We start from the raw sequence: 24,531 nt of genomic DNA on the forward strand, positions 1-24,531 counted from the left end.
CTCATCTTGAGTACTGCATTCAGTTCTGGATGCTAGAATGCAGACAAACTGGGTTCAGAAGAGGGCAACGAGGATGATCAGAGGACTGGAAACAAAGCTCTATGAGGATAAACAGAAAGAAACTGGGCCTGTGTAGCCTTGAAAAGACTGAGAGGAGATATGACAGTGCTACTCAAGTACTTGAAAGGTTGCCACACAGAGGAGGGCCAGGATCTCTTCTCGATTATCCCAGAGTGCAGGACACAGAATAATGGCTCAAGTTGCAGGAAGCCAGATTTCAACTGAACATCAGGAAAACTTCCTACCTGTTAGAGCAGTACAACAATAGAACCAATTACCTACAGAGGTGGGGAGCTCTCCCACACTGGAGGCATTCAGAGGCAGCTGGACATCCACACGTCGCGTATGCTTTGATTTGGATTCTTGCATTGAGCAGGGGATTGGACTCTATGGCCTTATGGGCCCCTTCCAACTCTATGTTTCTATGATTTTCAGTGCTTGTCCATGTATGTGCAGACCACCACACCAAGTCTGGCAGCACTAATGAGTGACTACACTTCATGGCCACTCTTGTGGTAAGTAGATTTCAAATAGTATGCCTTTTTGGTTTTTTATATATTTAAAATATTTAAACTTTTCTATTTTAAAATATCAAAAGTGACTTACAAGATGCACCATCCAATTAAAGCAAAACCGCATAAATAAAAACTACACCTGCAACCAGCACTATCAAGAACTAGTTAAAAACAAATTGATCAGAAAAAATCATCAGTTAAAAGTTGAATCATCAGTTAAAAGCAAGAACACTTATTGCTCAATTAAAAGCCTTAAGAAGATTTAACGTGATACTTGAATGTTGGTGTCTCACAAAGCTGCCTGGGGAGGGAATTCCAGAGACATGGTGCTATCACAGAAAAAGCCTTCCCTCTGCTCACTGACCACTGCTGACAAGGGCACCCATAGAAAAGCTTCCGAAGTACATCCTGGAGGTCAGGCAAGTTCATATGAGAGAAGGTGGCCATTCACTTAGAATACCATCACATAGGTTTGCCATATTGCTTGGTTAGCCGGGTTTTACCCAGAGTCTAGCCATGCTACCCAGCGCCTGCTTAGCCCATTACACGGCCTGGATTCCCAGCTTTCATTTCTTAAAAAAAGCAAGTCTCTGCCCCTTGTGGATCCAGAGATACAAGGCAAAATGTGGAGGCAGTTTTCTGCCCACTTTGTGAGAAATCAACCTACTCCCACCTTCCATTGTTCTTAGCCAATGAGAGACACCACAGCTGCCCTGGGAAAATCAAGAATTTTATTCTGCCTGTCTGTTGCATATGCAGAATCTAGACAGTTTAGAAAACTGCACATGCTCACTTGATCAACACGTGCAGCTCTACCCCTAATCCATAGACTTTCTGGCCAAATCAGGAAGGAGAAGCAGCCTTCATCTCAATTGCCTCTGTGTCTCAGGGTATATGTGTTATGTGGTGAATACAATGAGACTGCATGGAGGATGTAATAAAGGGGTTTGAATCCATAAAAAGCTCCCTGCCCTAAACAAATACAAGATATAAAAGCAAACAGCTCTGTAGAAAAGGCTGAGGCATTAGTATTTGCATTTTTGGTCCTGCCCCCATCCTCTTAATTGGTGCTTATTCCCAAGTAAAGTTGCACTGGAATACAGCCTCACTCACCCTGTTGCCCGACAGAGCCTCTGTTCAGCAATTCAGAAAAGGCTAAAAAGTATTTTTAATACATATCTTCTTCAAAATGACTGGCAGCATCTCATCACCAAAGATCACCCTGTTTCATTTCCTCTCCAGTGATGGATGGATGTGTATGTATACATATATATACACACATGTACATACAGACATACACATAAGACAAGTAAGAATCGTACAGCTGTCCTGTCTAATGCTAGCACAGCTTGCCAGGTCTCTAGAATTCACTGCATTTTTTAAAAAGTGCTAGTACTCAGGTCTCCATCAAGTTCCACCCCTTTTCATAGAAAGCTACATTTCCCCTTTGCCTCATCTGGTATGTGAGAATCAGTATACTAAAGACACTTCTCACGTGCTCAGACACTACTCTCTTTATATAAGATGACTGAATGAACTGATAATATTGAAATCTTGATTTATATCTGTGATACAATTTGTAGTGGTGTGTTCATTTCACATTTCCTAATTGTTGGTACAGAGTACCTCTCAGTCACAATACTACATTTAATTGTTGCTTTGCTGGCTTTTTGCTTTTTGCTGGATTTTTATAGTGCTGCATTGACTTGTTTTGTGTTTGTTTCTATTTTGTGTCTTTATTATGTTTTTACATTGATTGTATATTTTTATTATGTTTGTAAGCTGTCCTGAGTTCTGTTTTTAACAGTGGAAGGGTAGGATATAAATCCACTTAATAATAAATATTCCATAGTATTGGAAACTAGAGCCTAGGCATTTAAGGCTGAAAATGTAAGTTTTTTTAAAAAAAGATTACTCACATCCTCCCCCAGTTTTCAGTGGTAAGTACTAGGCACAAAACAAAGAAATGGAAATGCAACCTTTAATAAGCTTAATTTGCATAATCAGCAAATAATTTGCATAATATGCAAATTAGCCTGCCTGGATTTATGGAACTGGAATATGGCAACCCTGCCATCACATGGAATCTTTTTTCAGCAATCTTCATGTAAGTGGTATGATGTTTCAATTGTTCCTTCACATGTATTTCTGAGATACCATAACATTGTGTACTAAAGAGCTATGTATTAGAACAGGAACACATTTACCACTTTCTCTCAATAAAAATGCTACGCCTAGTGTTTTATTCTAGAATAAATGCTGCCTACATGAGCTTTTTGGCATAAAGAACAGCGTAGCACTATGCTGGAAAGACACTGCTGCTCCAGAAACAGTTTTGGTTTATTTTATCTGCTATATAATTAATTGCTTCTTACTCCAGGGCTTGTTTGTGAAGGAGGGAAGGAAGGCTTACACTGCAAATACAGGTCCCAGATCCATTGTACTTTGTCTCTCTTCTCAGAAAGGAACTAGAAGATTAATGCTCTGTAGTTACCCACTGGGGACTGTCCCCATTTAGTTTGTTCACCTTGACAACCCAGCCTTTCCATCAATCAGCTGTTCTTTCTGGCTAATGTAAACAAGGAACACTTTTCCACTATCACTGGTATTCTGGGAGACAGATAAGTCAAGCAAGATGCAGACAACAAGTCACATAGTAACATCATTTAAGAAATTCAGCCAACTTCCTTTACAACTACAGACGCATTTAAAGTTTGTGATAAATGACTAGAGAGGCAGCTTAGAGGGTCAGCAAATTGGAAATCCAAAAAAATGGAAAATAAAAGAGCTGTCTTTGAAATACTGTCCAGTCGTAGAAAAGACAATTTAGGGTGGGTTATCCTTAGCTGAACTGGGAACCTTCCTTCCTCCAATACGCTGCTCAATTATTTTTTGATGGCTATGAAAACTTTTCCTGAAAATATAATGAATGGCTTTATTCTGTCTCTAGGGACTTTCTTCTCCAGGCCTCTGGTTAATGTCCAGGGGGAAAATATAAATTGGAGTAAAGATTAAAGGAAAGACACATCAAAAGAACAAGGTATTTCTAGTGAATTGCAGCCATTAAAAGAAGCTTGCCATTTACATCAGAGGGCAACAAGAGGCCATATTTCAGAGCTAATTGCCACATATGCTATCAAATGACATCAACAATGGATGTACAAAATCTCAAAGATTTTTGAGGATATCAATTTACACTCAGTCCCATCTTTTTGCTTTGTCTGTCTTGATGGTAAAAGCCATATTGGCGAGCTTTTACAGAATGAAGAACAAAGCAGGAAATACATGGTTGTAGCCCACTATTTTCTCCTCTTACCACACCAATTCTTTTATGCAGGGGAGTCCTACTTTGTTATAGATGTTTACATCTTGGCATTACCTTCAAATAACGAAAATAATACATGTAAGACAGCCCTTCGCTTGCTGTTAATCCAAGCCAGCAGAGTACCCTAGATCATTCAGAACTTCCTGGCCTAGGAAACAGCTCATTGTGCTTTAACACAATATATAATTATAATTAAATAATATAATTCCATTAATGACCAGTCAACCTGCAAAAGGCCAGCCAAAGTCAAGCACTTTTATATCCTATTAAATTCAATGTGATTGTTAAACAGATTGGTAGGCAGGAATTCTGGCAAATTTACACACATCAGAAATAATGGAATTTTTCCAGAAGGCTGGAGGATAAGCAGGCTGGTATCGATTCATAAAAAGATGATAAACTGGATACAGCTAATTATAGGCCAATTAGCTTCCTTGATGTTGCCTCCCAAAGGTATGCATGCTTCCTACTTTTAAAACAAGGAGGGCTGAGCAGAATTTTGTTCTGGCAAAAGAGCAGGTTGGTTTTCATTTTACTCTCTCTCTCTTCTGGATATCTGATTTATTCCAGATTAATTCATGCCAACATAATTAAAGCAGACACTGTTTAATATTTATTGATTTGTTTTCCACACTTGACACTAGTAGGCAATAGCTCAGATAAGGACCTATATATGCATATATATGTACAAGTACATCTGCATGGGGAGTTATGTAACCCCTTGTGTCCAGAGGGGATAGCCTTGTTAGTTGGTTGCAACCATACCACCGGGTCTTGTGGGACCTTAAAAGAGTAGCAAATTTATTACGGTAGTGGGCAGGTATACACATGGGTGTTGACACTACATGCAGCAAGAGGAAACCCTTCTATGTAGAGCTAATGGACATGGTTGGGATGTGGTTGGAAGAGGCAACTGTCTTCTTGCTGGGTCTTTTTTTAAAAAAACTTCTCCAGTACTGCAGGAGACTCTCGGGGAAGGTTAAAAAAAAAAAAGTGAGAAAAGGCTCAGGATTCCCTCCCCAGTCTCAGCAACATGACTGGATCCCTGGAAGCTTTAACCTGAAGTTGAACGCCGGTTGAAGAAGGCTAGCAGAAAGGAATTATCTGAGCATATGGACCCACACACACACTCAGAGCACTAAGCAGCCTAGATTTGTTTTTATTATTACAGATTTTGCACAATTCTGGGAAATCAGCACTGTGGGTAATTTTTTTAAAAAAGAACAAGTACACTGTAGTTTAATTTTATAAGCAAACTGGGGGAGGGATGAAGAGTGATTGAGGGGGGGAACAAAAACCCCACACCTAAGATGTTTTCTGTCAAGTTCCGTCCACTGGTGTGGGTAGCAACCAATGGAATAGCAATGAGGTTGGTGACTGAAAACGTGGGAGTATGTGGACTCTCATGTGCCAACTGCACACAGAAAAAATCTGAACAATCCAATAGACTGACCATTTGAGTTGTTTTAATGGTTTGTCTTCCCTTTAGCAGAAGTAACAACGAAGGTAATTACCGACACATTGGATTCTAAATATGCAAATAATAAAGAACGAAATATATGTCATTGTAAAATTATTTTATATCACACATATAAACAATTGGGGAGGGATTGATTTGGATTCCTGCATTGAGCAGGGCATTGATGGCCTTATAGGCCCCTTCCAACTCTACTATTCTATGATTCTATGAATAACAAACATAACATGAAATTGCTCAGTACATAAAACCAAACACATTTCTTCCTCAGGGATCAATAATATTCCCTTTTTAGGATGCACACCTTAACATGGTGAGTGGGTTTGAGAGTGTCGAAGAAGGTGAGAGCGATGCCGTCAGGAGTCTAGATCAAGAGGCTACACTCCTAGCAGGGGCACCCAAGGCAGAATGGTCAAAGCTAAGACACCAGACTAAGATGCATCCAAACTCAGAGGAAGGCAATGCTAAACCACCTCTGAATACCTCTTACCACGAAAACCCTATGAACAGAGTATCCAAAATGTAACGCGAGATAGTGCTGGAAGATGAAACCCCCAGGTCAGAAGGCACTCACTGAGCTACTAGGGAAGCTGGGTCAAAGTCAAAAGGAAGCCCAGAGGCTGATGTGCACAGATGCGAAAGGAGAGGCCGGAGTTGTATGACACACACAATAGGAATATGGAATGTGAGAAGCGTGAACCACGGAAAGTTAGAAATTGTCAAGCAAGAAATGGAACATATCAACATTACAATACTTGGTGTGAGTTAATTAAAATGGATGGGAATAGGACATTTTCAATCAGGCAGCTACAAAATATTTTATGCAGGAAATGAAAAATTAAGAAGAAACTGGATTGCTTTAATAGTGAGAAGCAATGTAGAAAAAGCAATTAAAAGCTATAACACAAGGTCTGAGCGAGTGATATCAATGAGATTTAATGGGAAACCTATTAACATAACCATCATTCAAGTCTATGCTCCAATGAAACTGGAGAGATTTTACACAGAAGTTCAGGAAGAAATTGATCACACACCAAAACAAGATGTGCTAATAATCATGGGAGACTGGAATGCAAAAGTAGGGAACAGAGAAGAATTAGGAATTGTGGGGAAATGGGGCTTAGGAGACAGAAATGAAACAGGAGAAAGACTTATTGAATTCTGTGAAGCCAATGATTTGTTTCTCACAAACACATTTTTGAGCAACTGAAAAGATGACTGTACATGTGGACATCACCAAATGGTCAATATAGGAATCAAATTGATTATATAATTGGTAGCAGAAGATGGAGACGTTCCATACTTTCTGCAAAAACGAGACCAGGAGCAGACTGTGGGACAGATCACGAACTGGTCATATCAAAAATCAGAGGAAAGCTAAACAACAAAGCAATCATAATACCACAATACAATTTAAGATTAAGAATATAAAGATCAAATAAGGAACAGATTTGAGGCTTTAAACTTAGTTGACAGAGAACCAGAAGAACTCTGGAGTGAAATCAGAGACATTATCAGGGAATAATGCAAAAAGATAATACCTCTCGTTAAAAAGAAAGATCTCAATGGATGACTGATGAAACTCTTAAAATGGTTAAAGAGAGAAGGAAAGCCAAAACAAAAGGAGACAGAAACATGGTTAGAACCCTAAATGCAACAATACGCAACTAGTACGTAGGGACAAAGAGAACCATTACAATAGTTATTGTCTAGAAATAGAAGGGTAGAACAAGAGCCCTATTCCAAAAGATTAGTGAAATTAAAGGGAAATTTAAACCAAGGGTAGGGTTGTTGAATAATCCACAGGGAAACACACTGACTGACCAAGATGAAATAAAATGAAGATGGAAGCAATACACAGAAGAACTCTATAAAAGTGATGCCAGGATGACAGATTCATTCATGGAGGAACCGTATGATGAAGAACCAGAAATTTTAGAATGTGAGGTGAAAGCTGCTCTTAACATACTTGGAAGAAACAAATCACCAGGGACAGATAGCATACCAATAGAGTTGCTACAAGCTGGTCAATACAGATAGTGAACGTCCTGAACACAGGACTGCCATCATTGTGAGGGAGTTGAGACATTTTAATATTGACATAGCAGCACTCCAAGAAACTGAAAGAGCAGGAGAAGGACAACTGAAGGAAGAAAAAGGAGGTTATACCTTCTTCTGGAAAGGACTGCCTGAACAAGAGCAACAAATACATGGAGTAGGCCTTGCTATTAAAAATAATCTTGTGAAGCTCTTGTCAGAAGTTTCTACTGGCATTAATGAACGACTCTCAACTCTCTGGTTAAAACTTGCCAAAAACCAGCAGACAACTATTGTACGTGCTTATGCACCAACATTAGATGCTGATGAAGACATCAAGGAAATTTTTTTATAACCAGCTGAACACCATTTTATCAGAGATACCTAAGGAGGATAAAATTATCCTCTTGGGCGAATTCAATGCAACAGTTGGGCATGATTTTGATTTATGGCCAGAAACCATTGGGAAAGAAGGAGTTGGCAATAGTAACCTGAATGGCATTATACTTCTGATTAAATGTGCAGAGCATAATCTTGTTATTACAAACACACTCTTTCACCAGAAAAATAAATTTAAAACATCATGGAAGCACCCTCAGTCAAAACACTAGCATCTCCTGGATTATGTAATTGTCCGTGCCACAGATCGTCGTGATGTACTCCTTACTAGGGCCATGATGAGTGCTGATGACTGCTGGACAGATCACCAATTAATTTGATCCACTATGGCCATTAATATTGTTCCTCAACTTAGGCTCCAAGGAAGAAAACCAGGGCATAAAATGAACATCCATGCCCTTCAAGATCCTATTAAGTGAGCCGGCTTTCAAACAACTCTCAAGAAACATCTACCGATGGAACTCCCTGAAAATGTTGAGGAACACTGGATTAAACTGAAGACATCCATTATTGCAGCATGTGAACAAACTATTGGATACCAAACTAAGACACATCAGGATCGGTTTGATGAGAATGATAGTGAGATTAAACATATCATTGACAAGAAAAGGAAAGCCTTCCAGATATGGCAGAAAGACATTAACTGTGCTGCTAAGAAAAAAATCTATGCCAGTGCAAAGGCTGAGGTCCAAAGAAGAACTAGAGAACTTAAGAATGCCTGGTGGATAAAGAAAGCTCAAGAAATCCAGCACTTTGCAGATGCTCACGATGCACGGGGCTTTTTTAATGCCACAAAGGCCATCTATGGACCAACAAATTACGGTACAAATCCCTTACGTTCAATGGATGGTACCAAACTTCTTAAGGATAAAGAATCTATTGCACTGAGCAGGAAAGAGCATTACCACAACCTCCTTAATCAAAACTCTATTGTGGCTGGCGAGGTCTTCTCGCAAATTCCACAACACACTAGAGGTGAGCTTGCTGTATCCCTCAATTTGGACGAAGTCAATAAAGCCATCAACCAAATGAAGAACAACAAACCTTGTGGACCTGAAGGGTTTCCTGCTGAAGTCTTTAAAGAAGGCGGGCCTAAACTTACACAACTTCATAAGCTCATCAAAAAAATATGGATGAGGGTAGAGATCTTGGAAGACTTTAGGGATGGTATAACTATCACCCTTTTTAAGAAGGGTGATAGAACAGATAGTGGGAACTATCGAGGTATCTCTCTTCTTGCTACCACAGGTAAAACCTTGGAAGGATTCTTGCAAATAGCCTCCTGCCGATTACAGAGGGCTCCTGCTGGAAGGAAGGAAGGGGTATAAATAAAATAATAAATAAATAAATACAATAAATGTCCTCCCCGAAGCTCAAAATGGTTTCCACCCTTCCATGGGGACAGTGGACATGATCTTCACTGCACAACAGCTTCAAGAAAAATGCTGGGAGCTGAATTGACCTTTATATATGCGTTTATTGACCTGACTAAGGCCTTTGATACTGTGAATCAAACCGCTCTCTGGACCATCCTTCTAAAAACTGGATGCCCTGATAAATATGTGAATATTTTGCAACTCCTTCATGACAACATGACAGCGACAATTTTGGATAACAATGGCTTTCAGAGCGATCCATTCAGGGTCGGATCAGGCATAAAACAGGGATGTGAGGACTAGACTGGTGAGGATTAGAAAGAGGGCTTTTTCAATTGTGGACCCCACCCTGTGGAACTCCCTCCCAAATGATCTCCGCCATGCCCCCTCTATAATGAGTTTCTGCCGGGCCGTGAAGACCTGGGTCTTCAGGCAGGCTTTTGGGGTGGGCTAGATTTTATCGTTATTGTTTTCAGATTTTTAATGTCTATTATATTTGTATGCCTATTTTGTACATTGCCCAGAGTGGCTGGATAGCCAGCCAGATGGGCGACTAAGAAATTCAATAAGTAAATAAATAAATAAATAAAATGTGTGATTGCTCCAACCTTATTTGCTATCTTCACTGCTATGATTCTACACCTTATTGAGGGGAAACTTCCTACTGGTGTGGAAATCATATATTGAACAGATGGAAAGCTTTATAATCTCAGTAGGCTGAAAGCAAAAAGTAAGGTAATGTCAACCTCTATTGTAGAACTTTAATGTGCCGCACATTCAGAGAAAGATCTTCAAACTATCCTAAATGTCTTTGCAGAAGCATATGGAAAACGTGGGCTCTCACTTAATATTAAAAAAACCAAAGTGCTTCATCAACAGGTGCGAACTAGTCCATCTGTAGCACCATCAATCCAGCTTAATGGTGTGACGCTGGAGAACATTGATCACTTCCCCTATCTCGGCAGCCATCTCTCTGTAAAAGCTGACATCGATGCTGAAATTCAACATCATCTAGCTCTGCGAGTGCCGCATTCTCTTGAATAATAATCGCAGGGAGACCAAAATGCTTATCTACAAACCCATTGCACTACCGACCTTACTGTATGCCTGTGAAACATGGACCATTTATAAACGCCACTCCCAACTTCTTGAAATATTCCATCAACGCTGCCCCCGGAAAATTCTGCAAATTACTTGGGAAGACAGATGAACCAATGTTAGCGTTTTGGAAGAAGCAAAGACTACCAGTGTTGAAACAATGATCCTTCAACATCAACTTCGCTGGACTGGCCATGTTGTTCGAATGCCTGATCACAGTCTTCCAAAGCAGCTACTTTACTCCCAACTTAAGGATGGAAAATAGAACATCAGTGGACAGCAAAAGAGGTTTAAAGATGTTCTTAAAGTGAATCTAAAAAAATGTAACATGAGCATCAAGAACTGGGAAGTCTTGGCCCATGAATGTCCCAAATGGAGACCGGCTATTATCAAAGGTGCTATGGACTTCGAAGAAGCATGAATACAGGGCGAACAGGACAAATGAGCTAAGCAGAAGGCATGTCAAACAAATTCTTATTGCGACCATCTTCCATCTGGAAACCTATGTCCTCACTGTGGGAGGCTGTGTGGATCCAGAATTGGCCTCCACAGTCACTTACGGACCCACTGTTAAAGACCTTATCTTGCAAGACAATCTTACTCGGCCACGAGTGATCACCAATGAATGAAATGACAAGCTACTGAGACTGAATCTGTCCAAATTTTGACAAAAAATTGTCAAGAAATATGGAAAACTAAACAATGGCCTATAGACATTCAATATACATCCCAAAGAAAGGGGATCCCAGGGAATGCAGTAATTATCCAACTATTGCCTTAATATCCCATGCAAGTAAAGTAATGCTCAAGTACAACAAATATATGGAGCAAGAAATGCCAGACGTCCAAGCTGGATTTAGAAAGGAAAGAGGCACTAGAGATCATATCGCAAGCATACGTTGGATAATGGAACGAACCAAGGAATTTCAGAAGAAAATCACCCTGTGCTTTATAGATTACAGCAAAGCCTTTGATTGTGTATATCATGAAAAACTATGGAATGCTTTAGAAGAAATGGGGGTGCCACAACATCTGAATGTCCTGATGCACAACCTATACTCTGGACAAGAGGCTACTGTAAGGATAGAATATGGAGAAACCGATTGGTTCCCCATCGGAAAGGGTGTGAGACAGGGGCGTATTTTATCATCCTACTTGTTTAATCTATACGCAGAACATATCATATGGAAAGTGGGATTGGACCAAGATGAAGGAGGCATGAAAATTGGAGGGAGAAATATCAATAGGATATGCAGACGATACCATGCTACTAGCAGAAACCAGTAATGATTTGAAACGAATGCTGATGAAAGTTAAAGAGGAAAGCACAAAAGCAGGACTACAGCTTAACATCAAGAAATAATAACAGAAGATTTATGTAACTTTAAAGTTGACAACAAGGACATTGAACTTTTCAAGGATTATCAATACCTTGGCAAACTCATTACCAAAATGGAGACAATAGCCAAGAAATCAGAAGGCAGCTAGGACTGGGGAGGGCACCTATGAAATAATAAGAAAAGGTCCTCAAATGCAAAGATGTATCACTGAACACTAAAGTCAGGATCATTCAGACCATGGTATTCTGATCTCTATGTATGGATGTGAAAGTTGTACAATGAAAAAAGCAGATAAGAGAAATATCAACTCATTTGAAATGTGGTATAGGAGGAGAGCTTTGCGCATAACATGCACTGCAAAAAAGACAAATAATTGAGTGTTAGAACAAATTAAACCAGAACTATCACTAGAAGTTAAAATGATGAAACTGAGGTTATGATACTTTGGGCACATCATGAGAAGACATGATTCACTAGAAAAGACAATAATGCTGGGAAAAACAGAAGGGAGTAGAAAAAGAGGAAGGCCAAACAAGAGATGGATCGATTCCATAAAGGAAGCCACAGGCCTGAGCTTACAGGATCTGAACAAGGTGGTTCATGACAGATGCTCTTGGAGGTCACTGATTCATAGGGTCACCATAAGTGGTAATCGAGTTGAAGGCACATAACAACAACAAACCCAAAACACATTTCTTCATCAGCGAAGAATAATATTCTCTCTCTCTCTCTCTCTCTCTCTCTCACACACACACACACACACACACACACAGGGAGAGAGAGAGAGAGAGAGAGAGAGAGAGAGAGAGAACTTGGCATATACACAGAATAAAATTTCAAAATGTTTCAAACAACTGCAGCAAACAATAAAATATAACAATGCCGGCAAATAAGCAGCATAATAGCAGAAATGTTTTATGATCATTAAAAATAACATAATATTTGTAACAGCTGCCCATAGGAAAATACGGAAAATACAGGATTTTACAGAAATACCCAAAGTGAGAGACAGGACAACAGAAAAGAACTGGTCGGAGATATTTTTCATTATAGGATGCTATCAGAAAATGTATTTTGAAGGCCAAGCTACTTTCTGCCTATTACGTAGGAGGCAGAGCTAATACAAAGGAACCTAAAATCATGACAGTCAAGAAAATTATGGCTCTGACTCACACAGCGCTTTTTAAAGGTCACTTTAAAAACAACAGGGCACTAGATTGACAGCAAGGGGTCTTATTTTTTTCACCTCCCCTCATAGCAACCCTGTTCCCCTGGTTTGTTGGGGATGTTGCTTTATACTGCCACAACTGGTGCTTTCTTTCAGGCAGGGACTTGGCCCTTGGAGTGAGTGGGTTTAGGTATCTTGTTATTGTTGGAAGTGGGGCAAGAGCAACTCCTGTTTGGGTTCTTTTGTTTGTATTCCAGAAGGAAGACAGAGTTAGGGTCCTCCAGCTGGCTAGGCTTGCCTACCTTTACCTGTGCTGTTCTCTAACTAACTTCCTTCCATTGTAAACTGATATGCTCAGGAAAACTGACCTACCCCTACTTCCTTTGTCTTCTTCGACTGTCCGAGGAGACAGGAGACATCTTTGTCTTTGCTCTCTCTCCTGAGCCATGAGGGCAATACCCAAGTCTGGACATTGCACCTCCAACTTAGTTAGTTAAAACTAGGTATGCCTTTCCTATCTACTACGTATTTCTATATATAAAGTAGCTTTTCTTATTTTACTAAGTCTTAAGTGTCAGTGATCTAAATGCAGGGTAAAAGCCTGCTTCGTAGATAAACGCATACACTGGTACATGGACCTCAGACCACTCAATCACTCTGCATATATATTTCCATAACAGTTATAAACCTTAGCAGGGGCTTCTTTAAGAAGTTGGAAGCCTTTGGGCACAGCCCAGTAATTTGACAAGACAGACACAAGAAAGTACACCTTTATAGAATACAATATTTATGGCATTCATTGCCATGGCAATTATGCTGACCACTGCCTTATATTGATTGAAGGATTGCTTCTGTGGGCTGGCATCTTTGCTATCATCCAGGCCCTGAATCCACCTGTAGCACCTTCTGCCTCCTTCCTTTGAAGAGACTCTTAACCATATCATCATCTGCTAGGGCCCGAAGAGACTGCCACCCCTTATCCTCACCCCTCCATATTCCTAATAATATTGTAATTGTATGGATTCTTACTGAAAGTTGTTTGGGGAGCCTATCCTGGCTGAAAATACAGAATAAGAACACAAGAAGAGCCTACTGGATGAGGCCATGACCTATCTAGACCAGCGTCCTGTTCTTGCAGTGGCCAACCAGGTGCCCAAGAAGCCTGCAAGAAGGACCTGAGTGACCTGACCTCCGGCAGTTTCCAGCAACTGGTACTCAGAAGCCTGCTGTGTCCACCTAGGGAGGCAAAGCATAGCCATTGTGGCTAGTGGCTACTGATAGCCTTTTGCTCCATGAATTTGTCTAATCCTCTTTTAAAGCCATCCAAGTTTGTCGCCATCACAGCCTCTTGTGGGAGCGAATTCCATAATTTAACTATGTGCTGTGTGAAGAAATACTTTCTTTTGTCTGTCCTGAACCTTCCAACAGTCAATTTCACTGGATGTCCCCAAGTTCTAGCGTTATGAGAGAGGGAGAATTATTATTTATTTATTTATTTATTATTATTTTATTCAGCTTATATCCCGCCCGACTAGCAAACAGCTCTCTGGGCGGCAAACATAGAAACATATACAATAATAAAATTACAAGATCAATATAACAAATATAAAAGTACATCATCTAAAATACCAATTACAACATTTACATAAATAACTTAGATTAAAATGCCTCAGAGAAGAGAAAGGTTTTAACCTGGCGCCGAAAAGATAATATTGTCGGCGCCAGGCGTACCTCCTCGGGGAGACTATTCCACAATTCGGGGGCCACCACTGAGAAGGCCCTAGATCTTGTTACTACCCTCCGGGCCTCCCTATGGGTCGGGACCCGGAGGAGGGCCTTCGTAGTAGACCGTAGTGTACGAGCCGGTTCATAACGGGAGAGGCGTTCCTGCAGGTATCGTGGTCCCGCGCCGTATAAGGCTTTATAGGTTAATACCAACACTTTGAATCTGGCCCGGTAGCATATTGGAAGCCAGTGCAGGCGAGCCAGAACAGGTGTTATATGCTCAGACCGCTTAGTTCTTGTTAGCAGTCTGGCCGCCGTATTTTGCACTAGCTGTAGCTTCCAAACCGTCTTCAGAGGTAGCCCTACGTAGAGCGCGTTGCAGTAGTCCAAACGTGAGGTTACCAGAGCATGAACCACTGATGTAAGGTCCTCCTTACTCAGATAGGGACGTAGCTGGGCTACCAACCGAAGTTGGTAAAACGCATTCCGTGCCACCGAGGCTACATGGGCCTCGAGTGATAGGGAAGAGTCTAAAACGACTCCCAAACTACGAACCTGATCCTTTAGGGGGAGTGTAACCCCGTCCAGGACAGGGTATGTATCCACCATCTGACCAGAGAAACCATCCACCAGCAGCATCTCAGTCTTATCCGGATTGAGTCTCAGTTTGTTAGTTCTCATCCAGTCCATTGCCGCGTCCAGACAACGGTTCAGCACATCGACCGCCTCACCTGAAGAAGATGAAAAGGAGAAGTAGAGCTGCGTGTCATCAGTGTACTGATGACGACGCACTCCAAAACTCCGGATGACCGCACCCAACGGCTTCATATAGATATTAAAGAGCATGGGAGACAAGACCGAACCCTGCGTGACCCCACATTGGAGAACCCACGGGGTCGAGCAATGTTCCCCAAGTATTATCTTCTGGAGACGGCCCGCCAAGTAGGAGCGGAACCACTGACAAGCAGTGCCTCCAACACCCAACTCCGCAAGCCTCTCCAGAAGGATACCATGGTCGATGGTATCAAAAGCCGCTGAGAGATCAAGGAGAATCAACAGAGTTACACTCCCACTGTCTCTCTCCTGATATAGGTCATCACACAGGGCGACCAAGGCCATCTCAGTGCCAAAACCCGACTGAAATGGATCTAGATAATCGGTTTCATCCAATAGCGCCTGGAGCTGGTCAGCAACCACTCGTTCCAAGACCTTGCCCAAGAATGGAACATTTGCCACTGGTCTATAGTTGTTAAAGTCCTCTGGGTCCAAGGAAGGTTTTTTCAGGAGTGGTCTCACCGCCGCTTCTTTCAGACAGCCAGGGACCACTCCCTCTCGTAAAGAGGCATTTATCACTTCCTTGGCCCAGCCAGCTGTTCCATCCTTGCTAGTTTTTATAAGCCAAGAGGGGCAAGGATCAAGTACCGAAGTGGTTGCACGTACCTGTCCAAGCACCTTGTCCACGTCCTCGAACTGAACCGACTGAAACTCATCCAACAAAACATGACTAGACTGTGTTCCAGACACCTCATTAGGACTAACTGTCATAAAATGGGAATCTAGGTCCCGACAAATGCATAAGATCTTATGCTGGAAGTGCTTAGCAAACTCATTACAGCGGGCTACCGATGTATCTACCATGTCCTGTGGGCCAGGGTGGAGTAGCCCTCGGACAACTCTAAAAAGCTCCGCTGGGCGGGAGAGAGATGACTTAATAGTGGCGGCGAAATGTTGTTTCTTCGCCGCCCTCACCGCACCTACATACCGCTTGGTAGAAGCACAAACCAGCGCATAATTGCATTCGTCGGGAGTTCGTCTCCAACTCCGCTCAAGCCGTCTCCTATCTTGCTTCATCGCTCTTAGCTCCGGAGTATACCAAGGAGCTGTATGAGCTCTACAAAGGAGAGGGCGCGCAGGAGCGATCGTGTCCACTGCCCGGGTCATCTCTGCATTCCACAGATTAGCCAGGGCTTCGACAGGAGCACCAGTCCTATCAGCCGGAAAATCCCCCAGAGCCCTTTGAAAAGCATCAGGATTCATTAGTCTCTGGGGGCGGACCATTTTAATAGGTCCCCCACCCTTGCAGAGGGAAAAGGCCACTGAAAGTCTAAACTTCAGCAAGCAGTGATCTGACCATGACAAAGGGAGAGATGTAAGACTCCCCACATCCAGATTACTATCCCCATGTCCAGTAGTAAAAACAAGGTCGAGAGTATGCCCCGATGTATGTGTTGGGCCACTAACACGTTGAGACAGCCCCATGGTTGTCATGGCGTCCATGAAGTCCTGAGTCGCCCCAGACAAAGAAGCCTCGGCATGGATGTTGACATCCCCCAGTACTAATAGTCTGGGGAATCTCAACAATACCTCCGAGACCACTTCCGTCAGCTCAGTTAGGGAAGCCATTGGGCAGCAAGGTGGGCGGTACACCAAAAGAATTCCCAGTCTGTCCCTCTGGCCCAACACAAGGTGCAAACACTGCATGGACATGGTGCTTGGTGAGTGAGATGGAACTCTTATAGACTACAGCAACCCCACCTCCCCGACCCTCAGATCTCCCATGATGCTGAACCAAATACAACGGTGGGCAGATCTGGGAGAGACTAACTCCACCCTGCTCGCTCACCCAGGTCTCGGTTATGCATGCCAGATCGGCTGCCTCATCCATAATCAAATCATGGATGAGGGAGGTTTTATTTTGTACCGATCTGGCATTAAGAAGCAGCAACTGGAGATCTGAGGGTTGGCTGAGAGGACAGCCAACAACCCTGTGGATATGACAGGGACCGGAACAAGGCACAGCCACTACATGTCTGGGCCGCGTTCCCCTTACCTGGCACGTCCTTCTCATAACACCATACCTCCCTCTGCCCGTCACTACGGCAATTGGGGCCCCCTCTAGTCTCCCCACTTGATAGAAAGATCTCTTCCCCAGGCACATTGTAAACTATAATACAAAAATACAAACAACCATATATACAAACATACACACTCACACACAACACACACTCACTATACAACCACACCATTCAAATTCAGCCAACATGCCAAAACCTAGGCCCGCATACTGTGCACGCAGATGCCAGCTGCAAGATCTCTCTTCTTCCCACCTAAACAGTCAGATGATGGTAAAGGCCCACAAAAACGTCAGCTGCGGCGAGAAACAAAGCCGCGGCGGCCACAAGGCGACAGCAGGCCAGGCACAGAGCAGCAGCAGTCTCTATGGGCAAAGCCGCAACGGCGGCAGTGACGGAGAAGCACACCGTAGCAGCAGCCGCAGAGAGGGAAGCAAACAAAAAACAAACAAACAGACACAGCACACACAAAAAAACCCAGGCCACCTCAGCCAGCCGGCTTATGTATCCCTCCAAAGAGGGACAGGCGATGGGAATCAGTCACAGCTGGCTGGGTACCTGGGGCCTGGTCCTGCAGATGTACGTCTGGCAGGCAGAAGTCCACAGGGAAGGATGGTGGAGATGGTGATCCAGCAGCAGCAGCAGCAGGCTCTCCTTCCCTGGGCAGCAGTGTTCTTCTCTTCCTGCAGGCACTGGGTCTCTATCCACTTTCTCCATGCCATGCATGATTTTATACACTTCTATCATGCCACCTCTTACTTGCCTTTTCTCTAAACTAAAAAGCCTCAAAGGCTGCCTTTCCTCATAGGGAGTCACTCCATCCCCCTGATCATTTTGGTTGCCCTTTTCTGAACCTTTTTCAGATCTACAATATCCTTTTTGAGGTGAGGCTACCAGAACTGTACACAGTATTCCAAATGTGGCTGTACCACAGATATGTATAACAGCAAATAAATTGATAAATGCATTAAAAGAGGGCTTTGAGGAGAGACTAGGGGGAAAATTAATGGTAGATAGGTCTCAACAACTATTAGCCATGTTGGCTGAATAAAATATCTAGGTTCAGAGGCAGTATGCCTCTTAGCACAAGTTCCTGGGAACATCAGCAGCAGAGGGCTATTTGCCTTCATGCTCTGATTGTGAGGTTCCCAGAGACATCTGGATGGTCAATGGGAGAGAGGATGCTAGACTGAATGGATCTTTGTTCTGATTCAGAGGGGTTTTTCTTATATTCTAATGCGGTTCTGCTGCATACTCAGGGATAATTTGCTTAGGGGATTATCACTTACTTCCCCAACAAGCCTTTCCCTGTGACCATCACTCATCAAGCTTCTCAGACGTCCAAAAATCTCCTACTCTGGAAACGATTCCACCCATTTCGCCAGGCTCTCTCTTATATCTGGAGCTGCTTCCCAGAATGCCTCCATGTGACCACTTTCCTTATTTCCTTTAAGTCCTTCCTCAAAACTCAGCTTTTCCACGAAGCCTTTCGATCACCACCACACTAGTCTCTATGCCTTACTGTAACCAAACCAAAGTGAATAATTAAAATAATCACATATTTTTTCCTTGCCTTGTGTCTATTTTAGACTGGGTTAGGGACGTGTCATTCATGTTCTTTGTAAAGTATCATGCACATACCTAGTGCTATATAAATTATTTAAAAATAATGGGGACTGAACAGTGCCAGAGCCTTTGTCCACCACCATTCTTCCTCCCAGGTTTATTTAGTTGTAGGCTGCTTATTTTTCCAGCTCTGTCTCTCTTCTTATTTCACACCATTTTTATTGCAGGCAAAAAAATATTCAACATTTTAAACCATTATCTATACCACACACATCTGGTTGTTCCTCAGATGAAAACCATTTCAACAGGACTGACATCAGGGGTAGGTGTCATCAGCACCTGCCAAGACCCTCCCACTACTACAACTCTTCTCTTTGCTGTTGTTGTGGGGCATGGTTTCATTGCTTCTGCAAGGGCCCACTGCAGCCCCTTAGAGCCTCCCAGCCCCTCTTTGCTGTCACTGCGTGCTCAACTGTTTTTTTTGGAGCATGCAAATAATGATGAGAGAAGACAGAGCAGTTACATGGATTGGGCAACTGAACAGACTGTAGAAACAGGTGGATCCATTCAAGGAGGGAGGCCACCAAGAACACTTTGTCAAAGCCCTTCCCCGCCCCCAAAAAAACCTGGAGCTGGTACTGCATTTTCTTTATTTGTATAATTTATATACCACTTAATATAGCAAAACATCTAAGTGGTCCACACAAATCACAATAATAAAATCACAAGCAAAATGTAAATACAATATCAAAATGCAGTAAAAAAACAATAACAGAGATGTGAAGCAAATTAAGGGGCAGAGAAAGCCTGATGAAACAAGTAAGTTTTTAGGATAGCAAAGCCCACCACTGTGGGTCCTGCTTGGATTGCACAAGCAAGGATGTTCCATAGGGTTGGTGTCACTCCAGAGAAGGCCCTCTTTTGTGAGATCACAAGATGACAATTCATCCAATTTTCAATATATATTAGACCTGTTTTGTTTATAGACTAGTTTATTTCAACAAGTAAAAGTGGATAAGAGAAAAAATCAACTCATTTGAAATATGGTGTTGGAGGAAAGCTTTGCGGATACCATGGACTGTGAAAAAGACAAATAACGGGGGGTTAGAACAAATTAAACCACGACTATCACTAGAAGCTAAAATGATGAAACTGAGGTTATCATACTTTGGACACATCATGAGAAGGCATGATTCACTAGAAAAGACAATAATGCTGGGAAAAACAGGAGGGAGTAGGAAAAGAGGAAGGCCAAACAAGAGATGGATTGATTCCATAAAGGAAGCCACAGACCTGAACTTACAAGATCTGAACAGGGTGGTTCACCACAGATGCTACTGGAGGTCGCTGATTCATAGGTTTGCCATAAGTCAAAATCGACTTGAAGGCACATAACAACAATAGCTAATATTTAGCACTCAGGATATACAAAGACACTGCCCTTTTGCTTTCTCCTTCCCTCCCTTTTTTTGAAGCCTCTACTGGCTTGTATCAGTCCCATTGAGTAGATAAATAGCTTTTGGGGTTTTCTTTTTTACAGGAAGCTTGATTCAACTCTACACTATCTTGGCATATATTGGGGCCCCTTCAAGACATACAATGAGTCTGTGAGAGTCACTATCACTTTTATAGTATGGGGGATTTCATAAGATAGACAGGGCTGATGGTTGCTCTAAGGTTTTTACAGAAGTAGGTCCCTTGGAAAAAATGGAAAAATCAAAGTTATTATCAATGTCTACAAACGAACAGGCTCTATAAGAATAATTGACCTGTAATAATTTGGGTCATTTAGAACCCAATAATTTTGAGTCATTTAGAACCTGTGGCCCTCCATATATTGTTGGACTACAACTGCCATCAGCCCCAGCCAGCAGCGATCAATGGTCAAGGATGATGGGAGCTGTAATCAGATAACATCTGGAGTGTCCAAGGTTCATTATCCCTGATCTAATTGAACCCTACTGGCCAAAGGGAAGGTGTTCAATACATTAATTCATTTCTACAACACAGAATAAGCCCAGCTACAGATTGAATTTCAATGTCCTTCCAATTTGTAGGAAAAATTTATGGCATTATGTAAATGTAGCTTATTTATTACATTTATACCCCGCCTTTCCTTTCATGCTAGAAACCCAAGGTGACCTACATATGGTTTCCAGGCGGTCTCCCATCCAGGCACTGACCAGACATGACCCTGCTTAGCTTCAGCAGGGAGCTGGCCTCATGTACCTTCAGACCAGAGCCTGGTCATAACCTTCAGACCATAGTTCCATGCACATGGAAGGAACAGCCTAGGTCTCCCTCTTGCACAAGACTGTGGGAGTTGTGCCTTTGACAGCTTTGCACAGCTGGAAAAATGTTCTCCTGGCTACTGGAAGTTTATCTTTTGGGGGTTTAGAGGTGAGGGGATGCCTGCAATTCTCTAGATGGGATTTTAACCTGAGCAGGAGAAGAATTCAGGAGCTTGAGTAGCTCATCCCTCCTTTGAGTCAGTTTTTTAAAAGTTTTTATCTATAAATGCAAACATAGAAGAAAAACATGAAGACGACCATTCCGTGGTGTTATATCCGTAGGGCCAAAAAAGAAGAGGACATTATGCCATCCATATGTCTTGCATAGAAACAGGTAAAGATGTATAGGCTTCAGTATCAGCAATATACATAATAAATTTCCCCCATATTGAATAGGATCATCAAATCCATTGGATACCCGTAAATCATGGATCAATTTCTCCACAATTACCAAGTTCCACAGTTTTTTATACCACAAAGCTAAGTGAAGGTACTGAGCAATTTTCCACCTTTGTGCAATGGAGATCAAAGCCATAACCTGCATACATGTAAGCAGTTCTTTTGTATGAAACTTTGCCATCTGGGGATCCCATAGGTTCAACAAAGACAGTTGCTGCATAATTGAGATAGTAGTTTGAAACATTTTTGAGACTTCTTGAAATAGTTCCACCCAGAAATAGTGATAGGGGTTTTTTTCTTTGAGCTCCCAGAGTTCTAAGACTGAACTTGAGGGAATTTGCCAGCATTACCTATCCATTTGCAGTCCAATTGTAATCATACATGCATTGGATAGCCTTACTTGGATCCACTCCAGTCTGGCTTCAGGCCTGGTCATGACACTGAAACTGCATTGGTCACTCTGGTTGACGACATCTGTCAGGAGACAGACAGGGCGAGTGCGACCCTGCTTGTTTTCCTCAAACTCTCAGCTGCTTTTGATAATGTTGACCACAGTATCCTTTTGGAGCATCTCAGGGAGGTGAGGGTTGGAGCGCTGTGCTTCAGTAGTTCCACTAATACCTCCACAGCTGCTTCCAAAAAGTAGTTATGGGAGGCTACTGTTCGGCACCATGGGAGCTGCCTTGTGGTGTTCCGCAGGATTCCATATTGTCTCCCATGCTATTTAACATCTATATAAAGCCTCTGGGAGCAGTCATTAGGAGATTTGGAGTGAGGTGTCATCAATATGCAGGTGACATCCAACTCTATCTCTTTGCTCCAGCTGAATTAGGAAAGGCAGTTGAGATGCTGTACTGGTGCTTGGAGGTGGTGATGGGCTGGATGTGGGCCAATAAATTGATGCTGAATCCTCAAAAGACAGAGGTATTATGGGTTGAGTTCTTATGTTCAGGAGATGGAGAGATGGCCTGTACTACATGAGGTTGCACTCCCCTGGAAGGAACAGGTCCACAGCTTGGGAGTACTCCTGGATCCAACATTGCTCAGGTCACCTTATGGCTAGGAGTGCCTTTTTCCAGCTCCAGCTGGTTCACCAGCTTTGGCCTCTTTTGGACAGAGATGACTTGGCAACAGTACTGTTAACTTCCAGATTGGATTGATGCTCTCTACATGGGGCTGCCCTTGAAGACGACTGGGAAACTTCAGCTGGTCCAAAACGCAGCAGTCAGATTATTGGCTGAGGTTCCTTTCAGGTCTCATATAATCCGATTTCAAGCAGCTGCATTAATTGCCAGTTCTTTTCCAGGCCCAAATTTGAGTTGCTCATACTTGTGTTAAAAGCCCTAAATGGCTTAGATCCCAAATATCTGAAAGATAACCTCCTTTCCTATAGACCCTCTCAAGATCAGCAGAGGAGGCCCTTTTGGTAGTTCTACCACCCTCAGAAGCTCGGGGGGGGGTGATGGTCCAGGAGAGGGCATTTTCTGCTGCAGCCCCTAGGTTGTGGAACTCCCTTGTCACTGAGGTGTGTCTGGCAACCTCACTGTACAGCTTTAGGTGTATGCTTAAGACGCATCTCTTTACCCTGGCCTTTGACACTGGAGATGTATATTTTTAGGACCCATCCTATCTTGTGATTCTGGTTGTTTTTAACACTGTATTTTAAGGTTGTTGCAACCCACCTTGGGACCTCTGAAGGGTGGGCAATAAATGCCAATTATTATAATCATAATTATGATTAGATAGTTAGATGACAGATAGATATTATAATTACTATACACAACTACTTTAGCTTGATTTTCTTGTTGTTCCTAGAGAATGGGAGACTTATTACACAAAAATCTACTGCAAAATTCAACAAACAACTATATCAGAAACTTGCTTAAACTTATACCAACTGTAATTGTTCAAATAAAAGATGTGCTTTTAATTTATGCATCTTGCCTTGACTTATTTCATTACACTCATGCTTCATAAACTTGCTGCTTGAGAACTGGAAAGAAATGAAACCTAAACCCATCATTACTAGTTGTAAAATGCAGGAATCAATCTAAATTAAGACTATTACTTAAATTCTATATAGTTTGGAATTCATTCAAGCATGCCATTCAACATAGTTCTGATTATGGTTTAAATGCCCAAATATTTATATAGAGTAAATTCAAAATGGCTTTAGATTTGATGAAATAAATATTTTCCAATTTGCACAGGTGTATATATCATTCTCACTGTATTTTCTCTTCTGTAGTTATAGATGAAACCTGTTTTGAAAACAGCATATACAAAGAATAAATGGAAATACATCAATATTCTCTATTTTGCAGCTGATTGGTGGCTGAGTTATTTTATCACAATATGACACAAGAAGTCCTAGCCAGTTTCTGACTGCATTTGACCCCTGGAAAAACAGACTTGTCTCTGCCTCTTTGAAAAGTTTTTCATGAGCACTGAACGCACTAAGGTGCCTCTAGACCATCAGATTTCACTTCATTATGGAAAATTGTGCAAGCGGATATCTCAGTCCACAACATATCTCATTAGTCACTGTTTGATACTCCTATTTTCTCATTTTTTGTCTGTGTAATATCTTGTGCAAGGAGTAACCAATGTGATACTCTCCAGATGTTGGACTCCAACTTCCATCAGCCCCAGCCAGCCTGGCGAAGGACCAGGTATGATGGAAACTGTAGTCCAGTAACATCTGGAGAGCACCATATTGCCTATCCGTGTTGTAAGTCATTAACCAAGCAATTTCTTCAGGGTTTTTGCACCAGTGTATCCATGTGTGCCTTTCTCCTTTCATCCAGCAATATCTTTTACTAGGAGATAAATCTCAGTCCCTTATAAATCCATTTCAAGGTATCACATGTAATCAAATTGATCAGTGGGTGTATAGATGGAAG

General features: G+C 42.1%; 1 protein-coding gene and 1 long non-coding RNA gene across 8 annotated transcripts in view; one reads left to right on the forward strand and one right to left on the reverse strand.

Annotated features, from left to right (window-relative positions):
- LOC133382212 (uncharacterized) lies at positions 1–24,525 on the forward strand. Its single transcript, XR_009761847.1, has 3 exons — positions 1–575; positions 3,526–3,615; positions 23,877–24,525. It is a non-coding gene; the product is annotated as an uncharacterized LOC133382212 (long non-coding RNA).
- Positions 1–24,531, reverse strand: part of HTR4 (5-hydroxytryptamine receptor 4) — a 357,168-nt gene that overhangs the window by 88,469 nt on the left and 244,168 nt on the right. The gene's annotated exons all lie outside the window — the stretch shown is intronic.

This window comes from Rhineura floridana, chromosome 3 (genome assembly GCF_030035675.1).
Source record: "Rhineura floridana isolate rRhiFlo1 chromosome 3, rRhiFlo1.hap2, whole genome shotgun sequence".
NCBI classification, from domain to species: Eukaryota; Metazoa; Chordata; class Lepidosauria; order Squamata; family Rhineuridae; genus Rhineura; species Rhineura floridana.